This window comes from Somniosus microcephalus, chromosome 1 (assembly GCF_052327205.1).
Source record: "Somniosus microcephalus isolate GS21.2 chromosome 1, FLI_Smic_1.0, whole genome shotgun sequence".
Classification (NCBI taxonomy): Eukaryota; Metazoa; Chordata; class Chondrichthyes; order Squaliformes; family Somniosidae; genus Somniosus; species Somniosus microcephalus.
In genome coordinates this window covers 344,823,881-344,838,960 of record NC_140987.1, presented here as the reverse complement: position 1 = coordinate 344,838,960, position 15,080 = coordinate 344,823,881, and the positions used below count along the sequence as shown (strand labels likewise).

General features: G+C 46.6%; 1 long non-coding RNA gene across 1 annotated transcript in view; it reads left to right on the top strand.

Moving 5' to 3' along the window:
• The first annotated feature begins 1,423 nt into the window (after nt 1–1,423).
• The window catches only part of LOC147124947 (uncharacterized), a 144,602-nt gene continuing 130,945 nt past the window's right edge, over nt 1,424–15,080 (top strand). The window contains exon 1 of the long non-coding RNA XR_015079288.1: nt 1,424–1,543. This is a non-coding gene — a long non-coding RNA (uncharacterized LOC147124947). The remainder of the gene's footprint in view (nt 1,544–15,080) is intronic.

The window sequence follows — 15,080 nt, the reverse complement described above, 5'->3', positions numbered from 1 at the left end:
GTCTGCAGCCACTAGAGGGGAGGATTATGCCAGCATAGAAACCCGAAAGAAATTGAATTGCATGCTTTCGGTTTCTTAATTGGATAGTTGCAGGTCCCCCATAATTAGACAAAGTATCTATAGCCGAGCCACGTGCTGCCGTTAGGCAGCAGCTACACTTTAAAACCACTTGGAAAAAATATAGAAGACGGTTGACGTTGAAAGAATGCATTTGAGGGAACGTTGGGACAGTGCACAGAATGGTCAACATGCAGCAATTGCTGAGTGGCGATGGGCACGGAGCCAGGTCAAATCTTTAGTGCGCTCAATGCACCTACTGTTTATTAATTTTGCTCTTACATGCTTACATCCTAATTCAGTTATGCTTTATAACTAATTTCTCACCATTCAAATGTGAAAGGATGTGCTGCCCTCCATTGCCATTTTATCCTTCTTTACATTTTTAACATTAAGATGCTGTCTCCTGCAAGGTTTACACTCTGCAGAATAATATGCAAACAGCATCTGATCAAAGGTACACAAAGGGGACGATTAAGTCTATTAAAATGTTTCATTTGCTGTGTACAAAATTGTTTTTCAATTGCATACTAATTCCCGCCATTAAATAGCTGCTCTGATTTCTGCTTCGTAATTTAACTTTAGTTTGGTAAATTAAATTATTCAACCTTTTGGAGATTGTAGCACTAAATCGCCGCCCATTTCACACAAGAACGCGAGTTCAGTTTAGTCCATACCCAGTGTGGACAAATGAGAAATGTATGTTTCACATTTCCGCGTTTACGATATGCAGTCATCACCGTAAATGTAACAACATTAATCTATGCAGCTCAATATCTGTAAGTTGAACACTCCAAAGCAGGTGCAATCCTCGTACAGTTAATTAATCACGAAGGAGTTTGTGGGGAATAGAGTTACTTTATGAAGATCTGACTATCAATATGCTGAGGTTTTTTTCCCAATTAATAATTTCTGATGCTTACGGAGGCAAGAGATTTCGGTGTTGGAGAGTGGGATACCTTCTCTCTTCAGACACAAGGCACCAGCAATACCCATTCCCAGTTCAGGTTTCAGCAAAGCAGAATAAAGCCCCTCCCCTCCCCGACTCTGCCCCACCAATATGCCGTTACCTCAACCTCAGAAGTGCATCTTACCAGTGTGGATTTTTTCACTTCCCACACTAACAGCTCCAAGAGATATTGCTAATTAAGTGCCAATTTGTGCCAAATTATTCTCAGTTTTTTTGGTGTGACTTCACACCCCTGCTAGGAAAACTGTTAAATATTTCCCAAGCTTATTTCATTTGGGGCCCTTACAGTTAACAGAGAGACGTCTCTCACCCCATCAGGTTTGTCTGGCTAACCCAATGCATCACATAGTTCCAGCTCAGTTTGTTTTTTAATCAGACATTGCTTTTTTTAGGCACAGATCGTGAATGGTTCAGCTCGCTAATTGGGAAACGCATGAGTCGTTCCAAGAGGCGTTTGCAGTGGAGCTGCATGATCTTTCCTCCCGTCCGCGGGAAAGTGTCTTCTGTAATGGCCGGGTAAGGTAGTGTAGTGATTATGTTGCTGTACTAGTAATCCAGCGGCCTGGACTTGTAATTCACAGAATGTGAGTTTAAATCCCAACACGGCAGTTTGGGATTTATTAAAAATATTTGGAGAAAAAAAACTGGTATCAGTAAAATAGACCATGATGGAAACCTGCCAATCTTTAGCCAGTTATACAAGTCCCCATGTTTGTAAAAGTTTCAAGATAATTGCTTCATGCAGTCCATTTCCAAAGCTGACTCGTGTTTCTGGGGAGCAAGTCTGCCATCAGTGAGATACTGATAGTCACTGAATTGCCTCTCCTGCACCAGCATCCTATCCCCAGTGTACATTTGCACTGATCTGTGGACCTTGTAATGAAATGCTTATTGACTGATCACACTAGAGTTGTTTGTCTATGTTCGGACTGGCTGATCCTGGGGCAGAAGCTAAAAGAATCTCATTCCCAGCAATATCACTTTCAAATCCAAACTGCTGATATGTTTCATAATTTGGCCAATTGCCTTGGAATCACCCATTCTCAAGTGTGCACTTCAACCCCAATTGATGCATTGGCCTACAGTGCAACTCCTGCCACTGTCCTGACACGTGGAGTGGGGGGTGTGGCAGCACTGTTTCACGTATTCTTATCTTGTCGAGTGTCAGCTATGGGTACATTGGACAGGAAGGAAAGGGAGTGCATTTTTCAGGTGTGTTAATGGCCTGCTATGTTGGAAGCTCTCATGGTAGATTTGGTAAGGCTCAGCAAAGATTGGTCTTCTTCTCAGAAGTGATAGAGAAGGAGAACTTATGCTTCAGTCTTGATCCTTTCAACAAATTCTTCATGTCAACATCAGAGGAGATAGATCGACTCTGAAGTCTCTGTTTTACCTTTACCATCGCCTTACTTGGTAAAATTATACGTGAGAGAAAACATAGAAACATAGAAAAATAGGAGTAGGCCATTCGGCCCTTCGAGCCTGCTCTGCCATTCAATATGATCATGGCTGATCCTCTATCTCAATACCATATTCCCGCTCTCTCCCCATACCCCTTGATGCCTTTTGTGTCTAGAAATCTATCTATCTCCTTCTAAAATATATTAAGTGACTTGGCCTCCACAGCCTTCTGTGGTAAAGAATTCCACAGGTTCACCACCCTCTGAGTGAAGAAATTTCTCCTCATCTCAGTCCTAAATGTCCTAGCCAGCATCTGAGACTGTGACCCCTCGTTCTAGACCCCCCAGCCAAGGGAAACATCCTCCCTGCATCCAGTCTGTCCAGCCCTGTCAGAATTTTATACGTTTCAATGAGATCCCCTCTCATTCTTCTAAACTCTAGTGAATACAGGCCTAGTCGACCCAATCTTTCCTCATACGACAGTCCTGCCATCCCAGGAATCAGACTGGTGAACCTTTGCTGCACTCACTCTATGGCAAGTATATCCTTTCTTAGGTAAGGAGACCAAAACACCAGAAGCAACATGACTGTCTAATAAGCACAAGAGTTTTCTGCACTTGTATAAATACAAATTAAAAACAAATTCCACTAAATATTAGCTATAGAAATATTTGTGTAAGTATTTACACATTACTTGAAGTAATCTACAGCATTTCTAACCAACGTGGATGAAGTAGGTTGTAGTAATGAGGCTTTCTCCTGTATTGTAAACAACACACTAGGAGGAGAGAAAGAAGTGTCAATAACTAGCTCAGGACATTGTGTTCCAATTCAGGAGTGAGTGAGCCTTTCAGCTCTGCCTCAAATGTCTTAAAGGGATAAGTATTCCCTTAATTTTCCTTCACTAGCTTAGCAGCATACTAATGGAATCGGATGAACAAAGAACTCCTTTAAATGCTGCTGACCATCTCTTTCCTGATGAATATGCTGGTGGAATTTGTGAATGCACATCTGGACCAACATGATCACTGGACTAGATATATTAACCAGGAAAGCTGGCTCAGCAGCAGTCATTTTAGTGGCAGACACTTTAGCAGAAGAGCTAAATTTGAGTGCGAGACATGTGCCCAAAGTGTTCTTAGTGCTTGAGAACCCCTAGGAATACAATAGAGGAGATTCCTCCAGCCGATGGGCAAGATCCAGGGCCAAGCTATGAGGTGGATTAGAGGTAAAAAAAAAAGGTGGATGAATTGTAGTGAGGAAGAGTTCCAATCTACACCGAGCTATCACTATACTACACTGAAGGGGGAGTCAAATGTCGTAGCAGGCATGCCGCTTTGCCAAAAGCCCTCAATAAGAACTTCAATCAAGCCTGATACATGCCACTGGACTTGGACTTCTGGAGTGTCAAGGCAACTGGCATGGGGCAAGCTGCTCTGTGTATGTTCCTTCAAGTGCCTGTCATGTTTGGTGGAGAGGAAACTCAGAGACCTGAGACAACAGCTGCTAGGGGACACGTCCATAATGGTGCTTATGAGACTGTGCGCTCATATTTCCAGGGTTTAGTGCCTAATGTGATTTGATTGGAAAGAGGCAAGCATCTCCTGTTTAAAGCTCCTCACCTCTAACTGGTAGATTCAATATTTGATGGAGTATGGTGTACTTCCATGCTGTGGTCAGCAGGAACATGGCAGTTCACTCGCACGTTTTACGGTGAGCCCTGCTATTCATCATGCTGCTTGTGAAAAGGATCTGGTACTTGCTACCCATCAGTGAGGGTTCAAACCCACTCGCCTCAGTTGTCTAATGGCCACCTCGTGACTGAACTGTTCAACTGTGCTCACTAAAAGGGTGAAGGATGCAGAACACCATTTGGAGAGAAGAAAGAGGCAATATAGGGAAGAAGCAGCAATGGCTCTAATTCTAAATGTCCAAAATTCTTTGGGAAGGACTATTGTGTCATAGGGCTGGAGGGTAGCAAATGTGGCACCCCTCTTCAAAAACAGAGACAGGGTAAGATAGTAAATTATGGGCCAGTTAATCTCACTTCAATTGTTGAGAAACTACTAGAGTCCATAATACTGGACAAAATTACTAAGCATTTGGAACTAATCCAGACCAGTTAGCAGTGATTTCTTAATGGCAGGTCATGCTTGGCCAACTTTATAGAATTATTTGAAGAAATAACAGAGAGGGCGATAAAGGAAATGCAGCAGCTGTGCTTTCTATGGATTTTCAAAAAGACAGTTGATAAGGTACCACATAAGAGACATGGCAAAGGTAATGGCGCATGGTATTAAGGGGAAGGTGCCCACATGAATAGAGAAATGGTTAGAGTGCAAAAAGCAAAGGTTATGTTTAGGAGGTACCTTCTTGGAAGGATAAGGTGTGGCGAGAGGGGTTTGTGTTGGGGCCGCTCTTATTTATTATATAAACTGGGCTTATGACTTGAGGGAACAATATCAACATTTGCTAGTGACACCAAATGGGCAAGTAAGGCAAATTGTAACAAAGATTGTGAAAGACTACAGAAGGACTTAGATAGGCTAGCTGGCTGGGCCAAGAAATGGCAAAAGTGGTTTAGTGTAGAAAAGTGTGAAGAAATACATTTTGGAAGTAATAAGGAACAGAAATACACTTTAAATGGTAAGGTGTTAAATGGAGCAGAGGGAGCATGGTGTACAGCTGTGCAGGTTAGTTAAATGGCAGCACAAATAGATAAGGACATAAAATCAACCAATGCAGCTCTTGGGTTTGGACTGAGAGGCACAGAATTCAACAGCAAGGAGATAATGTCATATTTATACCAGACCTTCAGTTAAGGCACAACTGGAGTACTGTGTACCATTTTGGGCACCCCATACAGAAAGAATATTAAAGCAATGGAAAAGGTGCAATGTAGATTCACTAGGTTGTTACCAGGGGTGAAGGGTTACAATTATGGAGAGATTTGAGAAGTTAGGGCATTTTCACTGGAACAGAGTAGATTAAAGGGTGACTTGTTAGAGGTCTTTAAGATTCTGAAAGGTTATGAGAAGTGATTGATAGATTCCACTGGTCAGTTACAGGGTAGCAACAGATCATCAATTTAAGATAACCTCAAAAAGAATTAAAGGGATCTTAGAAAACTAACTTTACAAAGAGATTGGTTAGAATGTGTAATTCACTGCTGCAAACCACCATTGAGACAGACCCATAAATCCTTTTACATGAGATTGAGATAGTTGCTCGTAAATGAGAAACATTATGGGGAAGTGAGCAGGAGAGTGGGATTAGACTGAGTGGGACATTGAAGGGTATGGAGAGTAAGCAGGAGAGTGGGATTAGACTGAGTGGGACATTGAAGGGTATGGAGAGTGAGCAGGAGAGTGGGAGTAGACTGAGCGGGACATTGAAGGGTATGGAGCATCAGCAGGACAGTGGGATTAGACAGAGTGGGACATTGAAGGGTATGGAGAGTGAGCAGGAGAGTGGGATTAGACTGAGTGGGACATTGAAGGGTATGGAGAATGAGCAGGAGAGTGGGATTAGACTGAGCGGGACATTGAAGGGTATGGAGAGTGAGCAGGAGAGTGGGGTTAGATTGAGTGGGACATTGAAGGGTATGGAGCATGAGCAGGAGAGTGGGATTAGACTGAGTGAGACATTGAAGGGTATGGAGAGTGAGCAGTAGACTGGGATTAGACTGAGTGGGACATTGAAGGGTATGGAGAATGAGCAGGAGAGTGGGATTAGACTGAGTGGGACATTGAAGGGTATGGAGAGTGAGCAGGAGAGTGGGATTAGACTGAGCGGGACATTGAAGGGTATGGAGAGTGAGCAGGAGAGTGGGATTAGACTGAGTGGGACATTGAGGGGTATGGAGAGTGAGCAGGAGAGTGAGATTAGACTGAGTGGGACATTGAAGGGTATGGAGAGTGAGCAGGAGAGTGGGATTAGACTGAGTGGGACATTGAAGGGTATGGAGAGTGAGCAGGAGAGTGGGATTAGACTGAGTGGGACATTGAAGGGTATGGAGAGTGAGCAGGAGAGTGGGATTAGACTGAGCAGGATATTGAAGGGTATGGAGTGTGAGCAGGAGAGTGGCTTTAGACATCTTCCAGAACTCGATTGACTCTGGAACAGTTCCCATGAATTGGAGGGTAGCTAATGTTACCCCACTATTCAAAAAAGGTGGTAGAGAGGAAACGGGGAATTATAGACCGGTAAACCAGACATCGGTAGTGGGGAAAATGCTAGAGTCCATTATAAAAGATGTAATAGCAGAGCACATGGAAAAGAATGACAGGATCGGACAAAGTCAACATGGATTTACAAAAGGGAAATCGTGCTTGACTAATCTACTGGAATTTTTTGAAGATGTAACTGGTAAAATAGATAAGGGAGAACCAGTGGATGTGGTGTATTTTGGATTTTCAGAAGGCTTTCGATAAGGTCCAGCATAAGAGATTAGCGTGTAAAGTTAATGCACATGGGATTGGGGGCAAGGTATTGACTTGGATAGAGAACTGGTTGGCAGACAGAGAGCAAAGAGTTGGAATAAACGGGTCTTTTTCCGATTATCAGGCAGTGATTAGTGGGGTACCGCAGGGATCGGTCCTAGGACCCCAGCTATTCACAATATATATTAATGATCTAGATGAGGGAACTAAATGTAATATCTCCAAGTTTGCAGGCGACACAAAGCTGGGTGGGCGTGTGTGCTATGAGGAGGATGCCGAGAAACTCCAGTATGATTTGGACAGGTTGGGTGATTGGGCAAAAGCATGGCAGATGCAATATAACGTGGATAAATGCGAGGTTATCCAATTTGATGTCAAAAACAGGAAGGCAGATTATTATCTGAATGGCAATAGATTGGGAGAAGGGGAAGTGCAACGAGACCTGGGTGTCCTTGTGCACCAGTCGCTGAAGGTAAGCATGCAGGTGCAGCAGGCGGTTAAGAAGACAAATGGTATGCTGGCCTTCATAGCGAGAGGGTTCGAGTACAGGAACAAGGATGTCTTGCTGCAGTTGTACAGGGACTTGGTGAGACCACATCTTGAGTATTGTGTGCAGTTTTGGTCGCCTTATCTGAGGAAGGATGTTCTTGCCATGGAGGGAGTGCAGCGAAGATTCACCAGGCTGATACCTGGGATGGCAGGAATGACGTACGAGGAGAGATTGGGTCAATTGGGCTTATACTCGCAGGAGTTTAGAAGAATGAGAGGGGATCTCATTGAAACTTATAAAATTCTAATAGGACAAGACAGACTAGATGCAGGAAGGATGTTCCCGATGGCTGGGGAGTCCAGAACCAGGGGTCACAGTCTAAGGATAAGGGGTAAGCCATTTAGGACAGAGATGAGGAGGAATTTCTTCACCCAGAGAGTGGTGAACCTGTGGAATTCTCTACCACAGGAGGCAGTAGAGGCCAATTCATTAAATATATTCAAGAAGGAGTTAGATATATTTCTTAAGGCTAAAGGGATAAAGGGATATGGAGAGAAGGCAGGGACAGGGTACTGATATTGGACGATCAGCTATGATCTCATTGAACGGCGGAGCAGGCTCAAGGGCCCGAATGGCCTACTCCTGCTCCTATCTTCTATGTTTCTATGACTGAGCAGGATACTGAAGTGTATGGAGCGTGAGCAGGAGAGTGGGATTAGACTGAGTGGGACATGGAAGGCTATGGAGATGAGCAGGAGAGTGGGATTCGACTGAGCGGGACATTGAAGGGTATGGAGAGTGAGCAGGAGAGTGGGAGTAGACTGAGTGGGACATTGAAGGGTATGGAGAGTGAGCAGGACAGTGGGATTGGACTGAGTGGGACATTGAAGGGTATGGAGAGTGAGCAGGAGAGTGGGAGTAGACTGAGTGGGACATTGAAGGATATGGAGAGTGAGCAGGACAGTGGGATTGGACTGAGTGGGACATTGAAGGGTAAGGAGAGTGAGCAGGAGAGTGGGATTAGACTGAGTGGGACTTTGAAGGGTAAGGAGAGTGAGCAGGAGAGTGGGATTAGATTGAGTGGGACATTGAAGGGTATGGAGAGTGAGCAGGAGAGTGGGATTAGATTGAGTGGGACATTGAAGGGTAAGGAGAGTGAGCAGGAGAGTGAGATTAGACTGAGTGGGACATTGAAGGGTATGGAGAGTGAGCAGGAGAGTGGGATTAGACTGAGTGGGACATTGAAGGGTATGGAGAGTGAGCAGGAGAGTGGGATTAGACTGAGTGGGACATTGAAGGGTATGGAGAGTGAGCAGGAGAGTGGGATTAGACTGAGCCGGACATTGAAGGGTATGGAGAGTGAGCAGGAGAGTGGGATTAGACTGAGTGGGACTTTGAAGGGTATGGAGAGTGAGCAGGAGAGTGGGATTAGACTGAGTGGGACATTGAAGGGTATGGAGAGTCAGCAGGAGAGTGGGATTAGACTGAGTGGGACTTTGAAGGGTATGGAGAGTGAGCAGGAGAGTGGGATTAGACTGAGTGGGACATTTAAAGGTATGGAGAGTGAGCAGGAGAGTGGGATTAGACTGAGTGGGACTTTGAAGGGTATGGAGAGTCAGCAGGAGAGTGGGATTAGACTGAGTGGGACTTTGAAGGGTATGGAGAGTCAGCAGGAGAGTGGGATTAGACTGAGTGGGACATTTAAAGGTATGGAGAGTGAGCAGGAGAGTGGGATTAGACTGAGTGGGACATTGAAGGGTATGGAGAGTGAGCAGGAGAGTGGGATTAGACTGAGTGGGACATTGAAGGATATGGAGAGTGAGCAGGAGAGTGGGATTAGACTGAGTGGGACATTGAAGGGTATGGAGAGTGAGCAGGAGAGTGGGATTAGACTGAGTGGGACATTGAAGGGTATGGAGAGTGAGCAGGAGAGTGGGATTAGACTGAGTGGGACATTGAAGGGTATGGAGAGTGAGCAGGAGAGTGGGATTCGACTGAGTGGGACATTGAAGGGTATGGAGAGTGAGCAGGAGAGTGGGATTAGACAGAGTGGGACATTGAAGGGTATGGAGAGTGAGCAGGAGAGTGGGATTAGACTGAGTGGGACATTGAAGGGTATGGAGAGTGAGCAGGAGAGTGGGATTAGACTGAGTGGGACATTGAAGGGTATGGAGAGTGAGCAGGAGAGTGGGATTAGACTGAGTGGGACATTGAAGGGTATGGAGAGTGAGCAGGAGAGTGGGATTAGACTGAGTGGGACATTGAAGGTTATGTAGAGTGAGCAGGAGAGTGGGATTAGACTGAGTGGGACATTGAAGGGTATGGAGAGTGAGCAGGAGAGTGGGATTAGACTGAGTGGGACATTGAAGGGTATGGAGCATGAGCAGGAGAGTGGGATTAGACTGAGTGGGACATTGAAGGGTATGGAGAGTGAGCAGGAGAGTGGGATTAGACTGAGTGGGACATGGACGGATATGGAGATTGAGCAGGAGAGTGGGATTAGACTGAGCGGGACGTTGAAGGGTATGGAGCGTGAGTAGGAGAATGGGATTAGACAGAGTGGGACATTGAAGGGTATGGAGCATCAGCAGGACAGTGGGATTAGACAGAGTGGGACATTGAAGGGTATGGGGAGTGAGCAGGAGAGTGGGATTAGACTGAGTGGGACATTGAAGAGTATGGAGAGTGAGCAGGAGAGTGGGATTAGACAGAGTGGGACATTGAAGGGTATGGAGAGTGAGCAGGAGAGTGGGATTAGATTGAGTGGGACATTGAAGGGTATGGAGAGTGAGCAGGAGAGTGAGATTAGACTGAGTGGGACATTGAAGGATATGGAGAGTGAGCAGGAGAGTGGGATTAGACAGAGTGGGACATTGAAGGGTATGGAGAGTGAGCAGGAGAGTGGGATTAGACTGGATGAGACATTGAAGGGTATGGAGAGTGAGCAGGAGAGTGGGATTAGATTGAGTGGGACATTGAAGAGTATGGAGAGTGAGCAGGAGAGTGGGATTAGACAGAGTGGGACATTGAAGGGTATGGAGAGTGAGCAGGAGAGTGGGATTAGATTGAGTGGGACATTGAAGGGTATGGAGAGTGAGCAGGAGAGTGAGATTAGACTGAGTGGGACATTGAAGGATATGGAGATTGAGCAGGAGAGTGGGATTAGACTGAGCGGGACATTGAAGGGTATGGAGAGTGAGCAGGAGAGTGGGATTAGACTGAGTGGGACATTGAAGGGTATGGAGAGTGAGTAGGAGAATGGGATTAGACTGAGCGGGACATTGAAGTGTATGGAGAGTGAGCAGGAGAGTGGGATTAGACTGAGTGGGACATTGAAGGGTATGGAGAGTGAGCAGGAGAGTGGGATTAGACTGAGTGGGACTTAGAAGGGTATGGAGAGTGAGCAGGAGAGTGGGATTAGACAGAGTGGGACATTGAAGGGTATGGAGAGTGAGCAGGAGAGTGGGATTAGACTGAGTGGGACATTGAGGGGTATGGAGAGTGAGCAGGAGAGTGGGATTAGACTGAGTGGGACTTAGAAGGGTATGGAGAGTGAGCAGGAGAGTGTGATTAGACTGAGTGGGACATTGAAGGATATGGAGATTGAGCAAGAGAGTGGGATTAGACTGAGTGGGACATTGAAGGGTATGGAGAGTGAGCAGGAGAGTGGGATTAGACTGAGTGGGACATTGAAGAGTATGGAGAGTGAGCAGGAGAGTGGGATTAGATTGAGTGGGACATTGAAGAGTATGGAGAGTGAGCAGGAGAGTGTGATTAGACTGAGTGGGACATTGAAGGATATGGAGATTGAGCAAGAGAGTGGGATTAGACTGAGTGGGACATTGAAGGGTATGGAGAGTGAGCAGGAGAGTGGGATTAGACTGAGTGGGACATTGAAGAGTATGGAGAGTGAGCAGGAGAGTGGGATTAGATTGAGTGGGACATTGAAGGGTATGGAGAGGGAGCAGGAAAGTGGGATTAGACAGAGTGGGACATTGAAGGGTATGGAGAGTGAGCAGGACAGTGGGATTAGACAGAGTGGGACATTGAAGGGTATGGAGAGTGAGCAGGAGAGTGGGATTAGACTGAGTGGGACATTGAAGGGTGGAGAGTGAGCAGGAGAGTGGGATTAGACTGAGTGGGACATTGAAGGGTATGGAGAGTGAGCAGTAGACTGGGATTAGACTGAGTGGGACATTGAAGGGTATGGAGAGTGAGCAGGAGAGTGGGATTAGATTGAGTGGGACATTGAAGGGTATGGAGAGTGAGCAGGAGAGTGGGATTAGACTGAGTGGGACATTGAAGGGTATGGAGAGTGAGCAGGAGAGTGGGATTAGATTGAGTGGGACATTGAAGGGTATGGAGAGTGAGCAGGAGAGTGGGATTAGACTGAGTAGGACATTGAAGGGTATGGAGAGTGAGCAGGAGAGTGGGATTAGACTGAGTGGGACATTGAAGGGTATGGAGAGTGAGCAGGACAGTGGGATTAGACTGAGCGGGACATTGAAGGGTATGGAGAGTGAGCAGGAGAGTGGGATCAGACTGAGTGGGACATTGAAGGGTATGGAGAGTGAGCAGGAGAGTGGGATTAGATTGAGTGGGACATTGAAGGGTATGGAGAGTGAGCAGGAGAGTGGGATTAGACTGAGTGGGACATTGAAGGGTATGGAGAGTGAGCAGGAGAGTGGGATTAGATTGAGTGGGACATTGAAGGGTATGGAGAGTGAGCAGGAGAGTGGGATTAGATTGAGTGGGACATTGAAGGGTATGGAGAGTGAGCAGGACAGTGGGATTAGACTGAGTAGGACATTGAAGGGTATGGAGAGTGAGCAGGAGAGTGGGATTAGACTGAGTGGGACATTGAAGGGTATGGAGAGTGAGCAGGAGAGTGGGATTAGATTGAGTGGGACATTGAAGGGTATGGAGAGTGAGCAGGACAGTGGGATTAGACTGAGCGGGACATTGAAGGGTATGGAGAGTGAGCAGGAGAGTGGGATTAGACTGAGTGGGACATTGAAGGGTATGGAGAGTGAGCAGGAGAGTGGGATTAGATTGAGTGGGACATTGAAGGGTATGGAGAGTGAGCAGGAGAGTGGGATTAGACAGAGTGGGACATTGAAGGGTATGGAGAGTGAGCAGGACAGTGGGATTAGACTGAGTGGGACATTGAAGGATATGGAGAGTGAGCAGTAGACTGGGATTCGACTGAATGGGACATTGAAGGGTATGGAGAGTGAGCAGGAGAGTGGGATTAGATTGAGTGGGACATTGAAGGGTATGGAGAGTGAGCAGGAGAGTGGGATTAGACTGAGTGGGACATTGAAGGGTATGGAGAGTGAGCAGGAGAGTGAGATTAGATTGAGTGGGACATTGAAGGGTATGGAGAGTGAGCAGGAGAGTGAGATTAGACAGAGTGGGACATTGAAGGGTATGGAGAGTGAGCAGGAGAGTGAGATTAGGCAGAGTGGGACATTGAAGGGTATGGAGAGTGAGCAGGAGAGTGGGATTAGACAGAGTGGGACATTGAAGGATATGGAGAGTGAGCAGGAGAGTGGGATTAGACTGAGTGGGACATTGAAGGGTATGGAGAGTGAGCAGGAGAGTGGGATTAGACTGAGCGGGACATTGAAGGGTATGGAGAGTGAGCAGGACAGTGGGATTAGACTGAGTGGGACATTGAAGGGTATGGAGAGTGAGCAGGAGAGTGAGATTAGATTGAGTGGGACATTGAAGGGTATGGAGAGTGAGCAGGAGAGTGAGATTAGACAGAGTGGGACATTGAAGGGTATGGAGAGTGAGCAGGAGAGTGAGATTAGACTGAGCGGGACATTGAAGGGTATGGAGAGTGAGCAGGACAGTGGGATTAGACTGAGCGGGACATTGAAGGGTATGGAGAGTGAGCAGGAGAGTGGGATTAGACTGAGCGGGACATTGAAGGGTATGGAGAGTGAGCAGGACAGTGGGATTAGACTGAGTGGGACATTGAAGGGTATGGAGAGTGAGCAGGAGAGTGAGATTAGATTGAGTGGGACATTGAAGGGTATGGAGAGTGAGCAGGAGAGTGAGATTAGACAGAGTGGGACATTGAAGGGTATGGAGAGTGAGCAGGAGAGTGAGATTAGACTGAGCGGGACATTAAAGGGTATGGAGAGTGAGCAGGACAGTGGGATTAGACTGAGTGGGACATTGAAGGATATGGAGATTGAGCAGGAGAGTGGGATTAGACTGAGCGGGACATTGAAGGGTATGGAGAGTAAGCAGGACAGTGGGATCAGACAGAGTGGGACATTGAAGGGTATGGAGAGTGAGTAGGAGAATGGGATTAGACTGAGCGGGACATTGAAGGGTATGGAGAGTGAGCAGGAGAGTGGGATTAGACTGAGTGGGACTTAGAAGGGTATGGAGAGTGAGCAGGAGAGTGGGATTAGACTGAGTGGGACATTGAAGAGTATGGAGAGTGAGCAGGAGAGTGGGATTAGATTGAGTGGGACATTGAAGGGTATGGAGAGTGAGCAGGAGAGTGGGATTAGACTGAGTGGGACATTGAAGGATATGGAGAGTGAGCAGGAGAGTGAGATTAGACAGAGTGGGACATTGAAGGGTATGGAGAGTGAGCAGGAGAGTGGGATTAGACTGAGTGGGACATTGAAGGATATGGAGATTGAGCAAGAGAGTGGGATTAGACTGAGCGGGACATTGAAGGATATGGAGATTGAGCAAGAGAGTGGGATTAGACTGAGCGGGACATTGAAGGGTATGCAGAGTAAGCAGGAGAGTGGGATCAGACAGTGCGGGACATTGTAGGGTATGGAGAGTGAGCAGGAGAGTGGGATTAGACTGAGCGGGACATTGAAGGGTATGGAGAGTGAGCAGGAGAGTGGGATTAGACTGAGTGGGACTTAGAAGGGTATGGAGAGTGAGCAGGAGAGTGGGATTAGATTGAGCAGGACATTACAGGGTATGGAGAGTGAGCAGTAGAGTGGGATTAGACTGGGTGATGCAAGTGGAGAATAGCACCTTTTCAGACTTCAAGGGCTGAATGGCTTATTTCTGCATTGTAACATTCTCCAAACTTTGGGGGAATTCAGTTACATAAAACAAACAGAAATTATGGGGGGAATTTTAACCTAAAAGAAAAACAGGTAGATTTGGAGTGTGGGGGTGGTTAAAGTTTTTAAAATTGGAATCCCTACTTGAACCCGCCACCAACCTGCCCACTTCTGGTTTTAATGGCGGCAAGACGGATGATGGGCAGCCATCCCACTTCCAGAGGGCAGGACATCTATTTAAACATTATATTGAGGCTGGATGCCTCTTCTTTAACCGCCATTTTGTGTTTAACTGTAGCTGGTCGGGTTTTGAACACCTCATAAAGCCCGACAGTTACAGCAAGGCGAGGACTCATCCAGGAGTTAAGTGCCTTTATACCTACCTCCTGGATTCAGGATCCCTGCCTAGCCCGCCCCCCGCAATCGCAGACCCCCTCACGGTGCCTCTGATTGCCTCCCCGGACCGCCGCACCTCCCCCACCCCCACTAATGATGCTGAGGCCAGCCTCATTCCTCTCTCCTCCCCCCGCCCCCCCACCGATCCACCAGTGACTGGCCAGCCACTGTAATGATCAATAACATGTCATTCTAGAGTGGTACACTAGATGGAGCCGTAGAGCTGTATAGAGCTGTATATTTCGTTTTATGTGTTTAAGACTACACTACCCACG